Source organism: Mustela erminea, chromosome 19 (genome assembly GCF_009829155.1).
Source record: "Mustela erminea isolate mMusErm1 chromosome 19, mMusErm1.Pri, whole genome shotgun sequence".
Taxonomy (NCBI): domain Eukaryota; kingdom Metazoa; phylum Chordata; class Mammalia; order Carnivora; family Mustelidae; genus Mustela; species Mustela erminea.
Window position 1 is genome coordinate 8,928,287 of NC_045632.1, and position 22,780 is coordinate 8,951,066.

General features: G+C 39.7%; 2 protein-coding genes, 1 non-coding gene and 1 pseudogene across 3 annotated transcripts in view; 2 read left to right on the top strand and 2 right to left on the bottom strand.

Moving 5' to 3' along the window:
- LOC116579132 (zinc finger protein 11-like) overlaps window positions 1-22,780 on the bottom strand; it is a 1,039,038-nt gene that overhangs the window by 687,011 nt on the left and 329,247 nt on the right.
- The window catches only part of LOC116579165 (putative protein ZNF720), a 794,777-nt gene that overhangs the window by 605,566 nt on the left and 166,431 nt on the right, over window positions 1-22,780 (top strand). The gene's annotated exons all lie outside the window — the stretch shown is intronic.
- LOC116579148 overlaps window positions 1,247-22,780 on the bottom strand; it is a 187,889-nt pseudogene continuing 166,355 nt past the window's right edge.
- On the top strand, window positions 2,373-2,514 carry LOC116580410. The gene has a single exon (XR_004281646.1). It is a non-coding gene; the product is annotated as a U4 spliceosomal RNA (small nuclear RNA).

Genomic DNA, 22,780 nt, shown 5'->3' on the forward strand with positions numbered 1-22,780 from the left:
GTAAAACCTTGTATTTCTAGTTCAAGGAAGTTCTTTAGTTTTAGTAAATGGATAACAATCATGATCTGAACACCTATCTCATGGTAACTTACATCAATATTATAACCATAAACAGCATCTCCATTTAGATTTTCTTCATTTGTTGCATATTATCCTGTCCTTCATCTTCCATGGAAAATTAGGGATGCATGAGTCCCATCTAATGCAGAAGGGCATCGAATATCTTTGATATACCTACAATCAGCCACATGGTTTCACACACACACAGTAGGAATAAATAAATTTTCTGAAGTGATTTGAGAATTAGGTACATTATTATTAGTCACAAATCTCAAATAGGATCAATGTAATGAAAAAGTGCATTGAAATTAATTATATCTATGTAAAAGTCCACCCATTAAATCTCTTGCATATAACAACATATCTATTTCCTTTAACTTTGTCTTTTTTCCTTGGAATAACTGTTTTGATACAGTGTACTGTCTGAATAGCGTGACTGACGCATGGCTTTCTACTTGCTATCTGTCAAATGTTATTGACATCTGATAATCAATTAAATAGTTTTCTAAACACTGGTATCTTTCAATCTACTTACTTTGATGTCCTCTCTGGTATTTGCTTAAGTGTATATTGAAAAGAAGGTCTTTGCACATTCATTATATTTCTAGGGTTTGCATTTTTTAAAAACACTTTATTTATTTGACAGACAGAGATCATAAGTAGGCAGAGAGACAGAGGAAAGCAGGCTCCCTGTCGAGCAAAGAACCTGATGTGGGGCTCGATCCCAGGACTCTGGGATCATGACCTGAGTGGAAGACACAGGCTTTAACCCACTGAGGCACCCAGGCGCCCCTAGGGTATGCATTTTTTTGAAACTGTGTACAGACTGAATTCCAGTTAAATGTTTGACCACTTTTTTTTCACATTTTCCAGTTTTTTTCCTATGACGTTAAGTTGTGTGCTCCAGGGAGAGAGAGGTAAGACACATTCTTTATATCTGTATAGTTACTCTCCAAAATAAAATCTCTGATGTGGTGTATGTTAGAGCAGTCCTTAAGCATTTTTTACCACATTCTTTACATTTGTAAGCTTTCTATCCAGTATGAATTCTATTATGGTTACTAAGGTGTGAGTGCTGTTGAAAATTCTTTCCAATTTCTTTACATTTATATGCAATTCTGTGATAAATTCTGTGATGAGTAAGTGTTGAGAACAATCTAATGGCCTTGCCACATTATTTACAATTCTAAGGTTTCTCTCCAGTATGAATTCTGCGATGTCCAGTAAGGGTTGATTGCCTCTTAAAGGCCTTGCCACAGTCTGGACATTTGTAAGGTTTCTCTCCACTGTGAATTCTGTGATGTTGAGTCAGGTGTGAGTGCTAGTTAAAGGCCTTGCCACATTCTGGACATTGGTATGGTTTCTCACCAGTATGAATTCTGTGATGTTGAGTAAGGGCTGAGTGCCAGTTAAAGGCCTTGCCACATTCTGGACATTGGTAAGGTTTCTCTCCAGTATGAATTCTGTGATGTTGAGTAAGGGCTGCGTGCTGGTTAAAGGCCTTGCCACATTCTGGACATTGGCAAGGTATCTCCCCAGTATGAATTCTGTGATGTTGTGTAAGGTCTGAGTGCCAGCTAAAGGCCTTGCCACATTCTGGACATTGGTAAGGTTTCTCTCCAGTATGAATTCTGTGATGTTGTGTAAGGGCTGAGTGCCAGTTAAAGGCCTTGCCACATTCTTTACACTTGTAAGGTTTCTCTCCAGTATGAATTTTGTGATGTTGAGTAAGTGTTGAGTGAAATTTAAAATCTTTGCCACATTCTTTACATTTGTAGAATTTATCTCCAGTATGGATTTGCCTATGTCCAGTTAATGATGAACAGTCCTTAAAGGTTTTACTAAATTCCTCACATTTGTATGGTTTCTCTACTGTATGATTTCTGTGATGCTGAAATAGGGTTGAGCTGAATTTAAAGGTTTTGCTACATTCTTTACATTGGAAAAGTTTCTCTCTGTATGTATGTTTGAATATTTGATTGGAGTTTTTGCTGACAGAAACACACTGCTTTGCAGAAACAGTTGACTCAAAAAGTAAGGTTTTCAATTATATTTTATATCCTTCGCTATTCTGGTCATGTTGATCCTTATCAAGAGCAGTTGTCTCCAAATGGCTATGTCAATTCATGGTATCTTTGATGCCCTTCACTCTCTCCATCATTGTCCCAGTATGTCATTAAGTATACTTTTTCAACAGCACTATTTTCATATCTACCCATTGACACTTTTTGGAAAGAAGCTTCTATGCTTGGCTTCTGCAGGCAGCTTTGAGTGTCGTGTGAAGATACAGCTAAAAGATATCAAATAAGAGAAGCTTAGCACACTGGCAGTATCATAGCCAATGAGGTTTATCTGAGGCACAATTATTGCTAACTGAAAACTTTTCTGAAAGATATCAAATGAGAGAAAAGTAAAGTCATTCTACTTATCACATTCAGATGAATATACAAATGTCTTCTAATATACATGTTTCAAGTCAATCAAAGAATGTCACGAAGATGGCCGAGAAGGAATCATGAGGACTTCATTCCTCCGTGGATACAGAACTTTGCACACAACATACAGACCACATATCCTAATAGATAATTCTGTGGTATTGTCATCTTTCAACACACATCATTTTCCTCTATCTCTAATAATCAGCAAAAGTGTCATATGAGAATAAAATTGTGGAAGGGTGGGTTCTTAAACATAAAACTGAAATGAACCCAATAGAATACAGTAAAAATAGGAACATATCCACAATAGGAAGAGTTGGTTGTCAGAAAAGATCAACAAAATTGACAGCCCATGAACTAAATCAAGAGCAAATAAATGAGAAAAGACCATGTAAAAGGAGAAATGAAGAAGTAAAAGCAGACACAGTAGAACTAATATCATAGAAATAAAAGTAATTATAAAAGAAGACAGTGTATAATCATGTGCCAAGAAAGTGATACCAAAAGTCAACAATAAATTTCAAAAAATAAATAATAATCATGAAGAAATATTTTAAAATTAAAACTTATCAAAAACTACTACACACACTGAAAGTGTAGTGAAGAAACTCCCAACAAGGAAAAGTCCTGTGCTAGATGAATTCACTGGAGAATTCAAATAGACACTTCAGGACAAAGGACTTCAAATCTCCTCAAATATTTCCAAGGAGTGAAGAGCAGAGAAATCAGCAGAACATGCTCTCTAGGGCACCAGCGTTACTAGGTCATCTGAGCCAGGAGAAGAAACTATAGATAAAGAAGTCTACAAACTACTACCTGTGAGGAATATTCATGCAAAGCCACAATAAAATAGAACAAACTAAGTCAAAAGCCAATTTTACCATTTGGCAACATAAGTGAAAAATCTCGCTGGAATTAAGGCTGTTGAAGTATGGAAAACTATAAATTGAAGTCTCCACAATAACAGAATGAAGATCAAAAAAGACATGATCATATTAATTGAGACAGAACGCAAGTATGAGCATACTGGACATGTCATGATTAAAAATACTCAATAAAAGTGCCTGGGTTAGAGTGCCTGGGTGGCTCAGTGTGTTGAAGGCTCTGCCTTTGGCTCGGGTCATGATCGCAGGGTCCTGGGATCAAGCCCCATATCAGGCTCTCTGTTCAGCAGGGAGCCTGCTTCCCCCTCTCTCTCTGCCTGCCTCTCTGCCTACTTGTGATCTCTGTCTGTCATAAAAATAAATAAAATCTTAAAAAAAAAAGAAAGAAAAGAAAAAAGTTGGAATAAACAACTTTCCTACTAAAAGAAGGGAAAAACTGGGACGCCTGGGTGGCTCAGTGGGTTTAGCCTTTGCTTTCAGCTCAGGTCATGATCTCAGGGTTCTGGGATCAAGCCCCACATCAGGCTCTGCTCAGCAGGGAGCCTGCTTCCCCCTCTCTCTCTGCCTGTCTCTCTCTGTCTACTTGGGATCTCTGTCAAATAAATAAAGTATTTAAAAATATAAAATAAAATAAAATAATAAAATAAAATAAGGGAAAAACTACTGAAAATAAGTTTTCCTTTAAGAAAAAAAATACTGAAATTTAGTAGAGAAAGAAAATAACAAAAATGTGAAATAAATATAATCAATCAGAATAAACAATAACAATACATTGAATGTAATGCTCTTTTTATTTTTTTATTGTTTTTTTTGTTGTTTTTTAAAAAAATATTTCTTTTTTATTAACATATAATGTATTCTTTGGTTTAGGTGTGTAATGCCCTTTTTAACCAAAATAATAAACAAAACTGGCAATGCTTTAATTAGATCAACAATTACATACTAATCAGGTAACTTAGAAAGTAAAATACCCAGATAATTCATAAAAATGCACAAGTTACTAAGAATGCATTATCAAACTTATACAAAGGAAACTGGGAATCTTCTTAGACTAACAACAGTTAGTCGTTTAATAACAGTTTTAACAGTTTAATGTGGAAACAAAACTGTCTCAGCACAGAAAAGCCCAAGACCTAGGAATGATACTATATTTGATGAAGTCACTCTATTCCCTAAATGAAATATTGAGAGAGATGACACAACTCTCTTTGATTCAGATTCATTATTTTGCATTCATTCATTCATTCACTCATTCATTCATTCATTGTCCTCTAGGTCGAAAAGTTGTTCCTCTATTTCTTCCTGCCTCCTGTTCATTGCATCAATTCTGTTTCCAAACTGATTGATTGCATTGTTAATCTCTTTGATTTTTTTAAAAGATTCATTTATTTGAGACAGAGAGAGAGAGAGAAAGAGAGAGCATGAGTAGGAGCTACATGAGGGGAGAGGAAGGGAGAATACCACGCAGACACCACAGTGAATGAGGAACTTGACTTGGGGCTGGATCCTGAGATAACTACCTGAACAAAAATGAAGAGTCAGATATTTAATGGAGTGAGATACTCACATGCCCCCATTTTTTTCCCCTGCTCTCTATGTTAAGGTTCTCATTATTCTTTTCTCATCTCTGGGAATATCCCTAAGATTGTTGCCTTAAATTCTACATCAAGCAAGTTACTCATTTATGTTTCCCTTAGATCTCTAGCTATGACCATATCTCATTTCACGTAAGATAAATTTTTTCATCTTGGTATTTTGTCTAAGTCTCTACCTTCTTCTGTATTTGGAAAAGCCACTGATGTGCCCTCTACTATCCTTCAGGCTAGTGGTCTGCAGAGGCTCTCCTTGCTTGCTGTGGGAAATATTTGGACCCTAGCCTCAGTGTGACTAGGTGAGCTCTGGTCTACCTGTGATAGGAGACCTGACATCAACTCCATCAGAGCTGAGGCCCTACAGAACTCCCTGCTCAGCAGGTGTGGTGTGAGCAGGGGCCCACCTTTCTGGTCCTCAGGCAAGCCTCACCAAGAAGGGCAGTCCCACCAGAACACTGGGAAGTGGGGCTTGATGCAAGAAAAGCAGACAGCCAGTGTCCCTGCTGAGTGGGGTTCTATGTTTATGCTATAGGGTGGGAGAGGGCAATGGTGCCATCCAAATTCTTTGTTCTTGAAAATGCATCTCACTGCAAGTTTTGTCTCAGGATAGCGCTTCTAGACTACTGAATAATCTTCCACTCTGTGCCATCCTTCAGATGGTTGTTTCCATGTTGTCTTCCTCCAGGTTGTCTGCCTCCCTTCTCTCCAGGGGCACCACAGTGCACTCTTGGCTCTATCCCAGACAAACCTATTGCCTATACTCATGTGTTTGGCAATAAATCTGTATAACTTCACCTACACCCAGTGAAATAAAGACATAATGATAAAACACCCATCAGGTTGCCAGGATTCCAGCTACAGCCTGTAACATGAAGACTGTTGCTATTGCCAAGCCCAGAGGCCACGCTACTGTGGGAAGAGGAATGATCATTCATCTGAGTAGAGTGGCCCATGGAAGGTTTATGACATCCCAGCTGACATGGGTTGTGTGGTCCTGTGTGATTGCTAAGCAGGACTAGAGGCAGGAAAAGATGGAGACAAATCACAGAGAAGTTGACTCCAAGACTGTGGCAATGTAAATCCATATCAAGAAATGACTTCTGTAAGCAAATGAAAAGAAAGCACAACATTTTCAGAATACATTTCAACTTGTTAGCTATGTTGGGGAGGATTAGAAAAAGAATAGAAAACTTCAGTTAATACAGAAATCCCACAATACATTGATTTTTAAATACATTTCTGATTGAAATTTTAAGGATAATGATGTGTTTACAGAAACTAAAAGGATTCTATCTCTGTGGTCTTAGTGTAAGAAAAAGTTCCGAAGAACAATAAAAAACACTAACCATGAAAGTTGAAATGACAAATTAGAGGACAAGAAAATTAAGAACTACTGATATGGTAATATGGGGATAGGCACAACAATCCAAGATTTCCAAGTGCTCCAGTGGATTCTAACACAGGCTAAAATGGACAGCCTCTACAGGAACTAAGTCACAGGTCATCCCTGAGTTATCTATAGATAGGTCACTCTTGCAAACCCTCTATGCCTGTGGTCATGTTAGTGTTGGGACACAAAGACACACAAAATATACAACACACATTTTCTTTATTCATTAATGTATCTGACTCTGACAAAGTCTTCACTTCTTTCATCTCTCTCTTCCCTCTATACATTCCTTGAGCTCCCACCTCAAATATACTTCCTTGAGCTTCCTGAGATGACCCTAGATGCACTTTAGTTCATGTTCTTGAATGAAAGCAATCCAAATTTAAGTGATTTGGAACAGGGGTACCTGTGTGGCTTAGTTGGTTAAGTGGTTTCAGCTCAGGTCATGATCTCAGGATCCTGGGGTGGAGCCCTGCATTGGGCTCTCTGCTTAGCAGGGAGTCAGCTTCAGAAATCCCTTTCTCTCTGCCCGTTACCCTACTAACTCTCTCCCTCTCTCTAAAATAAATATTAAATATTAAAAAATAATAATAATAAAGTGTAGCTCCTGGGTGCTAATCTGTTAAGCAATGAACTCTTTGTTTCAGATCAGGTCATAATCTCAAAATCATATTATGGAGCCCTGGGTCAGACTTTGAGCTCAGCAGGATGTTGGCTTGGGATTCTCTCTCCCTCTCAGTCTGCCCCACCCTGTTGCACTCCTTTGTACTTTCTCTAAATTAAGTGAATAATTCCTAAAAAAAATATGTATTGGAAATTATTTAAATATTTTTCAAATAAGTCAAGAAATGTATACAAGACATTAATATGGGTTACAGATTTTAAATGGATTGGATATAACATTTTCACTCTAAATCTGTATTTAATCAATTTTCTCATAAGGCCATAAATAATTAAAGGTCTAAGTAGCTGTTCATCAGCTATGCATTTACATGTAGCATAAAATCCCGGGGCATTAGGATTAAGGATACTGTTGGGGCACCTGGGTGGCTCAGTGGATTAAAGCCTCTGCCTCTGCAGGGAGCCTGCTTCCTCCCCTCTCTCTCTCTGCCTGCCTCTCTGCCTACGTGTGATTTCTCTCTCTCTGTCAAATAAATAAAATCTTAAAAAAAAAAAGATTAAGGATGCTGTTAATTCTATGGCCTTTTTTAAACAACTAGTTTTGGGGCACCTGGATGGCTCAGTGGGTTAAGCCTCTGTCTCCAGCTCAGGTCATGATCTCAGGGTCCTTGGATGGAGCCCCACATTGGGCTCTCTGTTCAGCAGGAAGCCTGCTTCTCCCTCTCTCTCTGCCTGATGCTCTGCCTACTTGTGATATTTCTCTCTCTGTCAAATAAATAAATTAATTCTTTTTTTTTTAAATCTTAAAAAAAAAGAAAGAAAAGAAAGAAACAGCTAGTTTCAGGACAAAGTGTGATCGCCTTTGTGCCAGATGCTGTGTGAAGTTCAAGAGATGTTCTCAAATATCTACATCCATGTGTGTGACATTTGTATATTACACTGGCCCATAGAATAGTAGTGTTCAGTGGCATTGTGGGAGTACTACCTTGGGGAAAATGGTGTTCCCTGAAGGAAAACATAAAGAATTCAGATCAAATTCCCTAAATCATATCAGATTGACAGTCTCCTTTGCTACAAGGAACATGGATTGATGCCTAGTGGTGAGGCAGGTATCCTGGGGCAAAGAAAGGGCAACAATAAGTGCAATGCCTGGAGATAAACAACACTAGAGAGAAGAAATGGAAAAACCAGAGTATATCTAGGGTATCTGAGCTATTTTATAAGACCTGAGCATCTACCTACTCACTGTGTACATAACACAAAATATGTGTGTCTTCTTTCCTACAAGTACACAGCAGCCTTTTCATGGTATAGCTGACCAGAAGATGACACATACTGAATAATGAATTATTATCCTTCTTTTTTTAAAAGATTTAATTCACTTATTTGATGTACAGTGTGTGTGTACAATCATGGGGAACAGAAGGCAGAGGGAGAGAGACATATCTGGCTGAGCAGGGAGCCAGTTATGGAGCTCCTTCCCAGGACCAGCCTGTTCTGAGTAAAGGCAGATGCTTAACTAAGTCACCCAGCATCCCTATCCTTCAACTGATCCAATTTTAAATGTAAGCATAACAGGGTACTCAACTTAATTTTAGCAGCTTCTACAACTGATAAAAACCCACGTTTCACTCAGGTCAGGAGTATAAGGAGAGCACAGGCTGTGAAACAACATAGGGACATCTAACCTAAAAACTGGGAGGGCTGTTTGAAGCAGAAATAGTCACCTCTATTTACTGGTGACAAAGAGGGAGAAACAAGGAACACAAGCAGGGGGAGCTGCAGACAGAGGGAGGGGGAGAAGCAGGCTTCCCACGGAGCAGGGAGCCCAACACATGGCTCAACCTCAGGACCCCAGGATCATGACCTGAACCAAAGGCAGACACCCAACTGACTGAGCCACCCACATGCCCTTCAATTTTCTTTCTTTCTTTCTTTCTTTTTTTTTTTTTTAGAATTTATTTATTTATTTGACAGAGATCACAAGTAGGCAGAGAGGCAGGCAGAGGACAGGGGGGAAGCAGGGTCCCTGCTGAGCAGAGAAAATGATGCATGGTTCAATCCCAGGACCCTGGGATCATGACCTGTACCAAAGGCAGAGGCTCAACCCACTGATCCACCCAGGCACCCCCCAATTTTCTTTTTTTGACAAATACAGTGCACTACTGTAAATTCACTTTCTCTTCATTATGACTGTTTTAATGTTTTATTTTCTCAAGTTTCATTCATTATAGAAATACAATATACACCATTGACCCCAGCAAAGTATGAAATAATGGACTGTTAATGTTCTAGGTAAGGGTTCTGGTCAAAAATAGGATATTTCCATCCAAAAGTAGGTACGGTTTTCAGTTTGGGGGACACAAACGATCCACAGAGATGTCCAATTGTGGAGAGGTTGGGCAGTCCACATGCCTACATTTTCCATGACTAAAATATAATTAATCTAGTTGTTTTTTTCTCTAAAAATAAATATTCTGATTTAGAATCAGAGGCAAAGAATTAGGAAAACATGTTCTAATCAGAAGAATGAAATAAATCTCTAAAATTGGCCCTGAATTAATAAAGTAGTACTTACTGTCTGGGGAAGAATTCAAATAACTGTCATAAAGATTATCATGGAGTAAGAAGAAAAGTAGGAGGGTAAATAAATGCCATCAGTACAACTATACATGACAGAAATGTAAACCCAAAGACACAGAAAATACAACAATCAACCAAAGCTGGGAGCTGAAATGTACAATCACTGAAATTAATAATACACAAAGGGGTCAGTCACAGACTTGATCAAACAGAAGAAAGATGCAGACAACCTAAAAAACCCAGGTTTTAAATTACCTGCTGAGAGGAACAAAGAAACATGTGGAAAAAAGCAGAGTAGGGACTCATGGGACATGTGCTCAAGTGCTCTCCTAGGCACGTTATGGGAACCCCAAAGGTAGGGGAGAGTAAATGGGGCAGAAGGTTTGTATGAAGATCTAAGGGCTTGTAATTTCCATGTTTGTGGAAAGAAGAGACAAATACAAGAAGCTCAGGAAAATTAAAGTAGTATAAAATTCAAGACATGAACACAGTGACACATTACAATTAACCTATGAAAAGTCACCAGTAAAAAAGAGAATTTTGAAACAGTGTGATAAAAACAACTCATCTTTTTAAGAGATCTCCATAAGATTATTACTGGGATTCACAGCAGACCTGGTAGGAAGAGCTGCATGGGACAATGTATTCAAGCACTGAAAGATCAAAATATCCACCAAGAATCCTCTATCTGGGAAAACTGTTTTCCATAAAGGTAGAAATAAACACTTTTCCCACATAGAAACCCCTGTTAAGTTTACTCCTAGTGCTGTTCTACAAGAAACGTTAAAGGAAATCCTTCTAGATCAAGTAAAATGATTCTAAGCAGTAATTAAAACCATATGACAATATAAACCTCTCTGATAATTATAAATATTTTTGCAATTATAGAAACCTGCAGTGTTGTAATGAGGTAGCACAAGTTGTTTTTATTTGTGCCACAAAATGTATTCTTTTTTTTTTTTTAATGATTTTATTTATTTAACAGACAGAGATCACAAGTAGCTGGAGAGGCAGACAGAGAGAGAGAGGAGGAAGCAGGCTCCCTGCTGAGCAGAGAGCCCGATGTGGGGCTCGATCCCAGGACCCTGGGATCATGACCTGAGCCGATGGCAGAGGCTTTAACCCACTGAGCCACCCAGGTGTCCCACAAAATGTATTCTTTATAGATTTTATTTATTTGACACACAGAGAGAGATCACAAGTATGCAGAGAGGCAAGAGGGGGTGGGAGGGGGTGGAGAGAAGCAGGCTCCCTGCTGAGCAGAGAGCCCAAAGGGGAACTCGATCCCAGGACCCTGAATGATGACCTAACCTGAAGGAGAGGCTTAACACTCTGAGACACCCAGACGCCCCTACAAAATGTTTTTTTTTTAATTTATTTATTTTCAGCATAACAGTATCATTATTTTTTCACCACACCCAGTGCTCCATGCAATCCGTGCCCTCTATAATACCCACCACCTGGTACCCCGACCTCCCACCACCCCACCACTTCAAACCCCTCAGATTGTTTTTCAGAGTCCCTAGTCTCTCATGATTCACTTCATTTTCCAATTTACCCCAACCCCCTTCTCTCTAACTCCCCATGTCCTCCATGCTTTTTGTTATGCTCCACAAATAAGTGAAACCATATGATAATTGACTCTCTCTGCTTGACTTATTTCACTCAGCATAATCTCTTCCTGTCCCGTCCATGTTGTTACAAAAGTTGGACATTCCTCCTTTCTGATGGAGGCATAATATTCCATAGTGTATATGGACCACATCTTCCTTAACCTTTCATACGTTGAAGGGCATCTTGGTTCTTTCCACAGTTTGGCAACCGTGGCCATTGTTGCTATAAACATTGGGGTACAGATGGCCCTTCTTTTCATGACATCTGTATTTTTGGGGTAAATACGCAGGAGTGCAATGGCAGGGTCATAGGGAAGTTCTATTTATAATTTCTTGAGGAATATCCACACTGTTCTCCAAAGAGGCTGCACCAACTTGCACTCTGACCAACAATGTAAGAGGGTTCCCCTTTCTCCACATCTTCTCCAACACATGTTGTTTCCTGTCCTGCTAATTTTGGCCATTCTAACTGGTGTAAGGTGATATCTCAATGTAGTTTTAATTTGAATCTCCCTGTTGGCTAGTGATGATGAGCATTTTTTCATGTGTCTGATAGTCATTTGTATGTCTTTATTGGAGAAGTGTCTGTCCATATCTTCTGCCCATTTTTTGATATGATTGTCTGTTTTGTGTGTGTTCAGTTTGAGGAGTTCATTATAGATCCTGAATATCAACCTTTTGTCTGTACTGTCATTTGCAAATATCTTCTCCCATTCCGTGGGTTGCCTCTTTGTTTTCTTGACTGTTTCCTTTGCTGTGCAGAAGCTTTTGATTTTTATGAAGCCCCAAAAGTTCATCTTCGCTTTTGTTTCCTTTGCCTTTGGAGACATATCTTGAAAGAAGTTGCTGTGGCTGATATCAAAGAGATTACTGCCTATGTTCTCCTCTAGGATTCAAAATATTTTTAAATCAAAGCATTTAAATCATTAACCCAGGTAATAAAGTCACAGTATAAAATATAGAATTTGTGATACTGGTAACAAAGTGGGTGCAGGGGTGGAGATAAGTTGAATAATTTTGAATAATTGAGAATATCAGTTTTAAATGTTTTTTTAATGCCTCTTTTTAAAGATTTTTTTTTTTTTTTTTTGTGAGGGAGAACATGTGTGTACAAAGAGGGGAAGCAGCTGGCAGAGGGAGAAGTGGGCCCCCTGCTGACAAAGGAGACCAACTTGGGACTCTAGCTTCCAAGATTCTGGCTTCCAATCAAAGTTGTGCTCAGTAGAGAAGAGAGAACATTGTAGAATCTAGATCCCTAGGATCATGACCTAAGCCAAAGGCAGATGCTTAAGTCACCAAGCCACTCTTGCATCCCCAAGAATAAAATACACAAGCAAAATACACAAGCAAAAAGGAAAGTACAACTACTTCATGTTGTAGAAAGTCCCAGACAAAATGAAGTACATTATTATGGAATTGCATAAGCAGAATAAGACCAAATTGAAGATAAAAAATTCTCAATAAAAAAATAGATGAATTGGGCACCTGGGTGGCTCAGTGGGTTAAGCCTCTGCCTTCAGCTCAGGTCATGATCTCAAGGTCCTGGGATCGAGTCCCGCATCGGGCTCTCTGCTCAGCAGGGAGCCTGCTTCCCTCTCTCTCTCTCTGCCTGCCTCTCTGCCTGTCAAATAAATAAATAAAATAAAATAAATAGATGAATTATCTAAAAGGAAAATCACTGTGTAACTGTATTTTCAAACACAGACTGTGACCCCATGAAAAACAAACATTGGAATTGTTGGCATGCCTTCACTGATAGTAAAATTGTAATGAATATTTATTAATATCAACCATAAGAAAGTCTAATGAAAGATTTTACTAGTAAGCACTTCAAAGACATTAAAAAATGTATCATGTTAATATACACCTCCTTTTATGTAGAATATAAAGCTATAATTCATTCTGTAGAACCAAGCAACCAAAATCCTTTCTTTTCTTTTTTTTTTTTTTAATTTTATTTATTTATCAGAGAGAGAGAGGGAGAGTGAGTGAGCACAGGCAGACAGAGAGGCAAGCAGAGGCAGAGGGAGAAGCAGGCTCCCTGCCGAGCAAGGAGCATGATGTGGGACTCGATCCCAGGACGCTGGGATCATGACCTGAGCCGAAGGCAGCTGCTCAACCAACTGAGCCACCCAGGCGTCCCAAAATCCTTTATTTTCTAAATAAACACCAACTTTGGAAAATATACGGACAATGACTTTATTTTTTAAAAAGTATTTGGATGAATTCAGGTATATTCTGAGGAAATCAGAAGAAAAATCCAATGACTAAATTTTCCCTGAAGTAAAATTACATTTATAAGCAAGTTTTTCTTAAATATGGGGATTGTACTAATTAGCTCCCTCACTTCTTGTAAAGTACATGTCCATGTCCCGTCGGACTTTGGATCTAAAAAATCAAAACCGAGTCTCATATACAACTAATTAAAATGGAAAAATATACAAGAACTTCATATAAGATAAAATTATTAAATGATACAATTATTAATAAATAAGGTAACAACTGAGACTACATTAGAGGCTATAAATTGAGTTCTAAATGTCCTAGCTCCCCTATGGCATTATTTAGGTAGGAATTCTAGGAAACAAATAGATACATTATTTCACCATTTAAGAATGGAACACACAGACTGTGAACTTCTAAAGAGAAATACAGGATGTGAATTTTCTCATTTTAGGGAGGTACTTTGTGATCTGATGAAGTTACAGAGTCTCAGGTTTGTATAGTTCATATTAAATCCCCCATAACACTTAAAAGCATAAACCTGAAAGTATGAGATGTCTGTCTCCAGTGTTTCTGGAATTTCCACACATACTCCAACATGCTCAGCACTACCCTGACACATATCTCACAGGAGGCAAAACAGAACTTACAAAGGGCTTAACATGAAAGTCCTCAGAAGTAGGGTGATTACCCCAGGGCCCTCACAGCAATGGAGAAACTCTCAGATTAGGGGGCCCTCCCCATCCAAGGAGAGTCTCCAGGCCCTCTCTGTGGATATGATGGACCATCACTGGAGCTGAAGGAGAATTCTTCAAGAATGTAAGAGTTTTATCATCTTGGATAGCAGATGTCCCTCACTGAGAGGGAGACCAACAACACTGGGCTTCTTGAACTAATTTCCATTCAAGAAAATGCATGGAAGCTACACAGTTTAAGGTCAACCATCCACTTTCACATTTGGATCTCACCTCTGTCATCTGCTTCATTCTTTCTCACCTACCTGGATGGAAGGCTACTGTCTCCTTTCTTATCACATCCCAGAACTTATTCTGTTCCAAACAGGACACCAAGTCTGGCTTGGACCCAATGAGACCTGTTCATTAGAAAAAAGGAAAACAGGTACTGCTGGAGATTCTAGGTTCCAGTCACAGGTGTGCTCAGTAGAGAAGAGAGAACATTGTAGAATCTAGAAAATGGGAAATGGAAATCTAGAAAATTTGGGAAATGGTTTCCCAAATGCTATTGCTCAAAATCCCCTTTACAACAGGATGGAGGGATTGCCAATGTTCACACCCTGACCTCCACTTCCAAGCAGTAGATAGAATAATGAGTGAGAATTGGTGTAGAAGATGTGGGCAGTACCACTTAAGCCACTCAATGTTTAGAACTGCCAGGAATCTACAGAAGTGATGATGTTACCTTGAGGAAGGGGAAGCCTAAGCTGAGAAGGAAACATCATGAAGATGTTTCTCTCCATCTACAAAACCCTACTTATTGCCCTCTCTGCCTGGATCTGAAATCCAGTCATTCAAACAGGAATCTCCCAACAAACAGTCTTCACAGGAAGGAGCAAAACCCAGAGTGGGTTTTGGAAAATCTGGAAGGAATGTTCCTCATCCAGGAAGTAGAAGTGTCTGTAGTTCTCCAACATCACATCCCTGTACAGTTCCCGCTGAGTGTGGGTCAGGCATCCCCACTCCTCTTCAGAGAATTCTATGGCCACATCCATGAATGTCAGTTGTCCCTGCAATAAATACCACAGTCACCAAGTGGCCATTGACACAGTTCACGATGGTCCTGAAGATGAGAGAGGGAATTAGTGTTCACCTCTAAACCCACGATCCAAACTTTCTTGGTCCTGCTTGTACCCTCTGAACTTTCTGCCACATTTTACTTACCCTCTTGTTTCCACCTTATCTTCATTTTTTTCAAAACACCCATGGACAGAGTCTGCTCCCAGGAAAACAGAAACTATCCAGCTAAGGGCACTTACAGCCCTGAGGAAGAGCTTGGGCTGGCCCAATTTGAACTTCACCCCCATGACACCTAAGCAGATGGGCCAAGTAGTAAACATTAGAGTGATCTACAGTTCCCTTTAACTCATGATAATATGAAAATCTCCACTGAAGAAGGTACACAAAGCCCATTTACATAAATACAAAGTATGTAGACAAGGTTTTCTTGAGGCTTTTGTGCCACCTAATGCTCAGCTCTACAGAAGATAAGGCTCCAGTTTCTGAATATGCACCCTAACCCCAAATAATAGGAAATCCTTCTCCCTTATTCTAGGAGTCTCTATGTTGCAAGTTATTCCCTGTGATTTTTTTTTTTTTTTTGAGGCAAATCAAGTTTGCATTCTGTGATAACACCATCTATTGTAGTTTCTATCTGTGACTCACCAAGCAGTGAACTCATGTTAGTCCAGTTTTATTAGGACAACTGGTTCTGCCTTAAGAGAACATCCTCCTTTGTACAGGAAGATCATTTTTAACCCAGTAATAGGCTCTAATGTATTCTGTGACTTTGAGGTAAGAGGATGGCATAGGATCCACAAAACCAGTATAAATACTGTGTGTTTATCCAAAATAATTTGTCAAATGAAGTCCTCAACAAAGGAACACACAGTTTTGAGTACTGGGTTACTATCATAGAGTATAAGCTGTGGCTACTTCTTAGGTGGGATGTTTTACTGGGTTACAAATGTACTTATCAAATTCTATTGTGAATTCGAATTTTAAGTCAGTGCATTGGAGATCTTGTAAAAATGTAGATTCTGTTCAGAAATACTGGGGTGGGATGGGAGTCTGCATTTCTAAGGAGAAAATAGCCCATGACCCAAGAGCTCTATTTTTAATGAGAGCTAAAACTTCAAGGCATGAATTATTGGAGGACTTGGAATTGAAATGGTTGGTTTTTGTTTTGTTTTCTTTTGTATTACTGATTTTCATTTAATTTCAAACACAGAGAGTAAGAGAGCAAGAAACAGCAGGAGCCAGGGTGGGTGCAGTAAGGGGAGGGTTGCAGAGGGAGAGAGATAAGCAGACTGCCCCCTGAGCAGGGAGCCCAGCACAGGGCTCTATCTCGGGTCTCTGGCACCATGACCCAAGGCAAAGGCAAACAGTTCACTGACTGAGCCACCCAAGTGTTTCTGAGTAGGTTTTATACCAATGACAGATTCTACTGGAATAGCAAGAAAGTCAACAACAATCCTTTACTCACCATTTCCTAGTTTCTAGAGAGCATCTAATAATTGTTCATAAATTAAGGTGAAATGAAGAATAATAATCTTAGAGAAGAAAACATTATTCTTCTAATTTTATGGGAATATTTTATCAAATATCCAGTAACATGGAAGGGATCAGGCTTTCACCAAGGTTATCTGACCTAGAGTTGATCTAAAATGGCACTCAGGTCAATATACAGAGAGACCCTAAAGTAGTATTCATAGAAGGTGCCCAACCTGAGAAGAATGATGAAAACAAGAAGGATCCACCCAATGCTGATCTACCATTGTACAGTCATGCACACATCCATATATTTAGAAAATACTTATACCCACAGGAAAAGTGATAGAATAGAAAATTTTCATACTGCCTAATTTAAGAAACAGTTTCAATGACATGACATTCATAAATCTTTTTGCTGCTGATGATGCCTTTTTTTTTTAAAGATTTTATTTATTTACTTGACAAAGAGAGAGTCAGTGAGACAGGGAACACAAGCAGGGGCATTGGAAGAAGCAGACTTTCCACTGAGCAGGGAGCTGGATCTGGGGCTCCATTCCAGGACCCCAGGATCATGACCTGAGCCCAAGGCAAAGGCCAAATGACTGAGCCACCCAGGTGCCCTGATGATGATGCTTTTCTTTTATTACACTATCAACACAAACATACTGAATGACAGAAAGAAAACAACTTCTATTTCTGAGACTACTATGATGAGGACTAGAAGCAAATAATGTTCACTTGTAGTCTAGGGGGCTGACCTACAGCTGGCATAGTTTTTCTGTTGTTGTAGTTTTAAGATTTTATTGAGAGAGAGAGAGAGACAGAGAGAGAGAGAGAGTGAGCAGGGCAGAAGGAGAGGGAGAAGCAGACTCCCCATGGACCAGAGAGTCTGATGTGGGCTCAATCCCAGGACCCTGAGATCATGACCTGAGCCAAAGGCACACCCTTAACTGACTGAGCCACCCAGTCACCCTGCCTGCATAGTTCTAGAAGCATCACCTAAGCGCAAATTGCTACATTCTCAGTGGATCTTGGGACTACCTGTACATCTCCCCCATATTAATATCAAGTGGAATAAGTGCTCAAGGAATCTTGCAAAAGGAGTTTTATAAGTACAGATTCAAAGAAACATTTATGATCTTATACTCCCTGAACAGCCCCTTCCCAATAAACATTAAGCAGAGAACCACCAGCTTGATGCAGCCAAAGTGCAGCTCTTCCAGCCCATTGATATGGTACTGTTGAAATAAACTTACTCGGGGTGCCTGGGTGGCTCAGTGGGTTAAAGCCTCTGCCTTCTGCTCGGGTCATGATCCCAAAGTCCTGGGATGGAGCCCCACATTGGGCTCTCTGCTCAGCGGGGAGCCTGCTTCCTCCTCTCTCTGTCTGCCTCTCTGCCTACTTGTCATCTCTGCCTGTCAAATAAAATCTTAAAAAAAGTAAATAAACTTACTAACTTGCACCATATATCCTCTCAAGAATTCTCTCTTTCTTGGCCATTGTAGTCAATGATCCTATACCATAGTAGTTCATTGAAAAATTTGATTAAATTATCATTTGTGTATTAGATCTCAGGATTTTAAGATACTGAACAATGTTTATTATGTGATTCTTGGTTTGTTTGTTTGTTTTCTGAAAACACAAAGAAGTAAATAGAAGAGTGAGTCTGTGATAGGAGTGTCCAGTAGAAGAAAAACTATGGGATGGTGATTGACTGAATGAGAATCTCCAACCCAGAACTCATATATACAACTACACAGAAGTGAGAGCCCTCCTTGTGCAGTGCAAACTGATGGATTTTGGATATGAGCCATTTGTCAAGACAGAATTCTTGAGATGTTTTTGATGTGCAATATTGGGGTTCAATAGTGAATTATGAATAAAACAATTATTGAGATATCATTGGTGCAAAAAATGTGGTCTTATTAAAGCACAGGTCAGGACCTTTTGGTCAACGAGCTGCACTGGGGTTGTAAGCAGTGACTGATTACATACTTTCAAATGGGGAGAGGGTGAGGGATGGTGGAAGTGTCTAAGGAATTTGGAGTCTAGACTCCTGGGACCTTGTCAGGAGACCCAGCAGATATCTATCAGTAGGCCATATGCTTGGAGGATGATGGCCAACTCGTATTTGGGGAGTAGAAATAAAGGAATTTTCCAAAAGGATTTTCATATGTTAAAGAGGACTTAGAGGATCCTGGAGGTCTGGCTGCCATCAAGCTAAAGCTGCTTTTCACCTCCAACAAATCATTAATATTGAGGCAGTTGTGAATTCCTTGAAGAATGCCATACCCTGCTTGTCTCAAGTATTTATCAATGGGCTGCAAGTTGAAGGAAATTTATCCACACTTCTTAGGACTTTGTTCTCTTCCTCAGAAACTATAAGCAAGGGGCACCTAGGTGGCTCAGTTGGCTAAGGGTCGGCCTTTGGTTCAGGTAGTGATCCCAGGGTCCTGGAATGGAGACTTTCCTGGGGCTCCCGCTCAGTGGGAATCGGCTTCTACCTCTTCCCCACCCCTAATTCTCATACTCTCTCTCAAAATGTAAATAAAATATTAAAAAAAAAAAAAGAAAGAAACTCGGGGTTCCTGGGTGGCTCAGTGTGTTAAAGCCTCTGCTTGGCTCAGGTCATGGTCCCAGGGTCCTAGGATCGAGTCCGCATTGGGCTCTCTGCTCAGCGGGGAGCTGCTTCCTCCTCTCTCTCTGTCTCCCTGTCTGCCTACTTGTGATCTCTGTCTGTCAAATAAATAAATAAGTAAAATTTAAAAAAGAAAAAGAAACTAAAAGCAAGAGAAACTTACAACAAAGAAGTTTTCACCTGGAAGGCGATGGTTGCTGCATTTGGCTCAGAACATCTAAGCTCCTTATAAATAATAAGAGGGAAAATATGAACATTATAAGGGATGAATCTGGCAGTCAACACAAAGCGAATAAATGCAGTTCACATCAGGTGTATAGAAACAAATTGCTATCAGTGCCTAAGGCACACCCAAGGACACACCATCACGGGTGTTTCCTTAGAGTCTGGAAACAGAAATTCAGAATGAAATCTAATTATGAGAATGCAGTGGATTTATATACACTTCAATCACATGTAGATTCTGTAGAGCCTGCTTTTAGGCAAAGAGGCTTGAGTAAAGAAGTAGAGAAAGTGCCCATAGCGACCCTTCTGCTGAGTCCAAATAGCCCCAACAGGGAACCCACCTCAAGGTAGCCATAGGCCCTAACAACAAAGTACAGTGATGAGTAAAGGGCCTTAAGTCCCCACAACTCCTCACCTTCCCCCTTTCAATACAGCCCCACTCACTGATTCCTGGCAGCCAGCCTCTCCTCTGGTGCCCTGCCTACAGCTCTCTGGCAGGGTGTTCAGTCAATTTATATCTCCTCTCTTCTCCCTCAGGTGCATTCTTCTCAATGCCCACATGACTGGCTTCCTCCCATTCTTTGATCCGTGTTTGGGGTCGCCATCTGATTCTCAGAGGCATTGAAACACCAGTTTCCATGACCTGTAATAGCTAGTATATATTTTTTTTACTTTATTTAAAGATTTATTTATATTTTAGAGAGAAGGGGGAATGGCTGAAGAAGAGGCACAGAGAGAATCTCAATAGATTCCCTGATGAGCATGGAGCAAAAACAGGGCTTCAGGACGCTGAGATCAGGACCTGTTCTGAAATCAAGAGTCTGACACTTAACCCACTGAGCCATGCAGGCTCCCATCTAGTATATTTTAAATAGAGTATCTTTCTCACATTCTAAAGAGCAAGACTCACTCCATGATTTTTCCCCAAGAACTTTCCAAGATATTCTTGATTTCATGTCTATTATGTTGATTTGGGCATTTTCTTATTCCTGGGCTACACAGAGCTGATAAAGTATCTACATGGGACCTACATGAGAAATGTTTTTCTTCGCTGAGATCCCAAGAACAAACCTCAGCAACAATAGGAATCTTGGATTCACACCTTCCCCTCTAGATCAGTCACCAACAGAATATTTTCAACAGTTGCAGGTTTTCATTGAAATTGACAGCTCTTGATACCATGTTGGAACCCAGGTTGAAGACACAGGACACAGTCTCTGGGATATAGGGGAGAAGTGTTCTGCAGACCTAGCGTTCAGTTTCATTTCTGAAAAGGTTTTAAAATGTTTTAAAAATAGGTGAAAATATAAGAAGAAACATCAGAACTAGAGGAAACATTTGCAGTTTCTAAATGCAAGCAATTTCAGGAGAAAAGCATGATACAGTCTTTTCCTGGGACACCAAGCTTACCTGACAACTGGCCATTCTTTCTCCTTGTCCTCTAGATTTGTTTCTCACAAGCTTTTTGTGGAGAAATCACAGCTGCATCATGAGAAAATGCCCATAAAGCCACCAGTAGAACCTCTTCACCTGTAAACTATTTACCCAAAGGCAGGACCCAGAAATGCAGAGAAGTCCCAACTTCTTCGTCCCTTGTGTCAGGAGCCATTCAGGAAATGTGACTTCCTATTTTATACCCAATCCCTGACTTTTCCTTCCTGCTTCTAGAACCCACAAATTCACTACAGCATAGGAACCATGTGCTGCATGGACCCGACCCTCCAGATTCACATAGAAGAGACCCTGTTACCTCTCCGTGAGCCAAAGCCGCCTCTCCATTCTCATAAAAAGCACCTGAAGCCCTCGGGATTACCCCTGGCCTCACTGAGAATCACCTGGAGCCCTTAATTACCAAAGCACTGTTATTTCCACCCAAAAAAACTGACAGAATCTGAGGGGGAGGACACCAGTCATGATAATTTTGAAATCCCACATGTGATCCTACTGGGAAGCATTTGGGAGGTGACCTTTGCCTAAGCATGAGAACCAAGGCTGTGGTTGTGACCACATTTAGATCCATGCCTTCTGCACTGGTCACAGCTTCTGGAGATTGACACATTCTCCCTCTTTCAGGAACACAGAGGGAGACAACTTACAGATGAAGTTTCCTCTTATAAATCCAAATGTCTCTTTCAAAAGCAAACAGATACAGGGTTCCAGAGCTTTTCCTTTATCTGGTGTCTATAAAAAAAATAATAATAATATTTAAAAATATTTAAAAAAATATCAGCCCCAATTCATCCTTGGACCAAAGAGACATATTTTAGGGTGACAAAATGCTCCCATTTAAGTAGATAAATGTATATTTTCATAAATATCTGCCACAAAGTTATCCAAACTGAATGTACTTTTTACTCTCCTAAAAACAATATATGAAAATTCTAATTCCTCACCATTCCTTGAAATTTGGTGTTATCCTTTTTCTTTATTGCACCCATTCTAGGAAATAGTAAGTGCTTTTTCAACTATAGAAAATAAAATAGTCTTCTTATAGTTGTGTTGGTGACTGAATTGTAAACCACTTAAAAGCATCCGGTTGCCATGTTTATCTGTTGTTTTTTTTGTTTTCGGGGTTTTTAAAATTATTATTTATTTATTTATTTTTATGTTGAGTTTGAGGAGTTCTTTATAGATCTTGGATATCAGCCCTTTGTCTACAGTGTCATTGGCGAATATCTTCTCCCATTCCCTAGGATGCCTCTTTGTTTTGTTGACTGTTTCCTTTGCTGTGCAGAAGCTTTTTATCTTTTTTTAAAAGATTTTTATTTATTTATTTGACAGAGAGAGATCACAAGTAGGCAGAGCAGCAGGCAGAGAGAAAGGGAAGCAGGCTCCCCACTCAGCAGAGAGCCTGAGGCAGGGCTCCATCTCAGGACCCTGAGATCTTGACCTGATCCAAAGGCAGAGGCTTAACCCACTGAGCCACGCAGGCACCCCCAGAAGCTTTTTATCCTGATGAAGTCCCAAAAGTTCATTTTTTATTTTGTTTCCTTGCCTTTGGAGACATATCTTGAAAGAAGTTGCTGTGGCTGATGTTGAAGAGGTTACTGCCTGCATTCTCCTCTAGGATTTTACATCACAAAATGGGCAGAAGACATGAACAGACACTTCTCCAAAGAAGACATACAAATGGCTAAAAGACACATGAAAAAATGTTCATCATCATTAGCCATCAGGGAAATTCAAATGAGAACTACATTGAGATACCACCTTACACCAGTTAGATTGGCCAATATTAATAAGATATCAAGCAACAACTGTTGGAGAGGATGTGGCGAAAGAACCC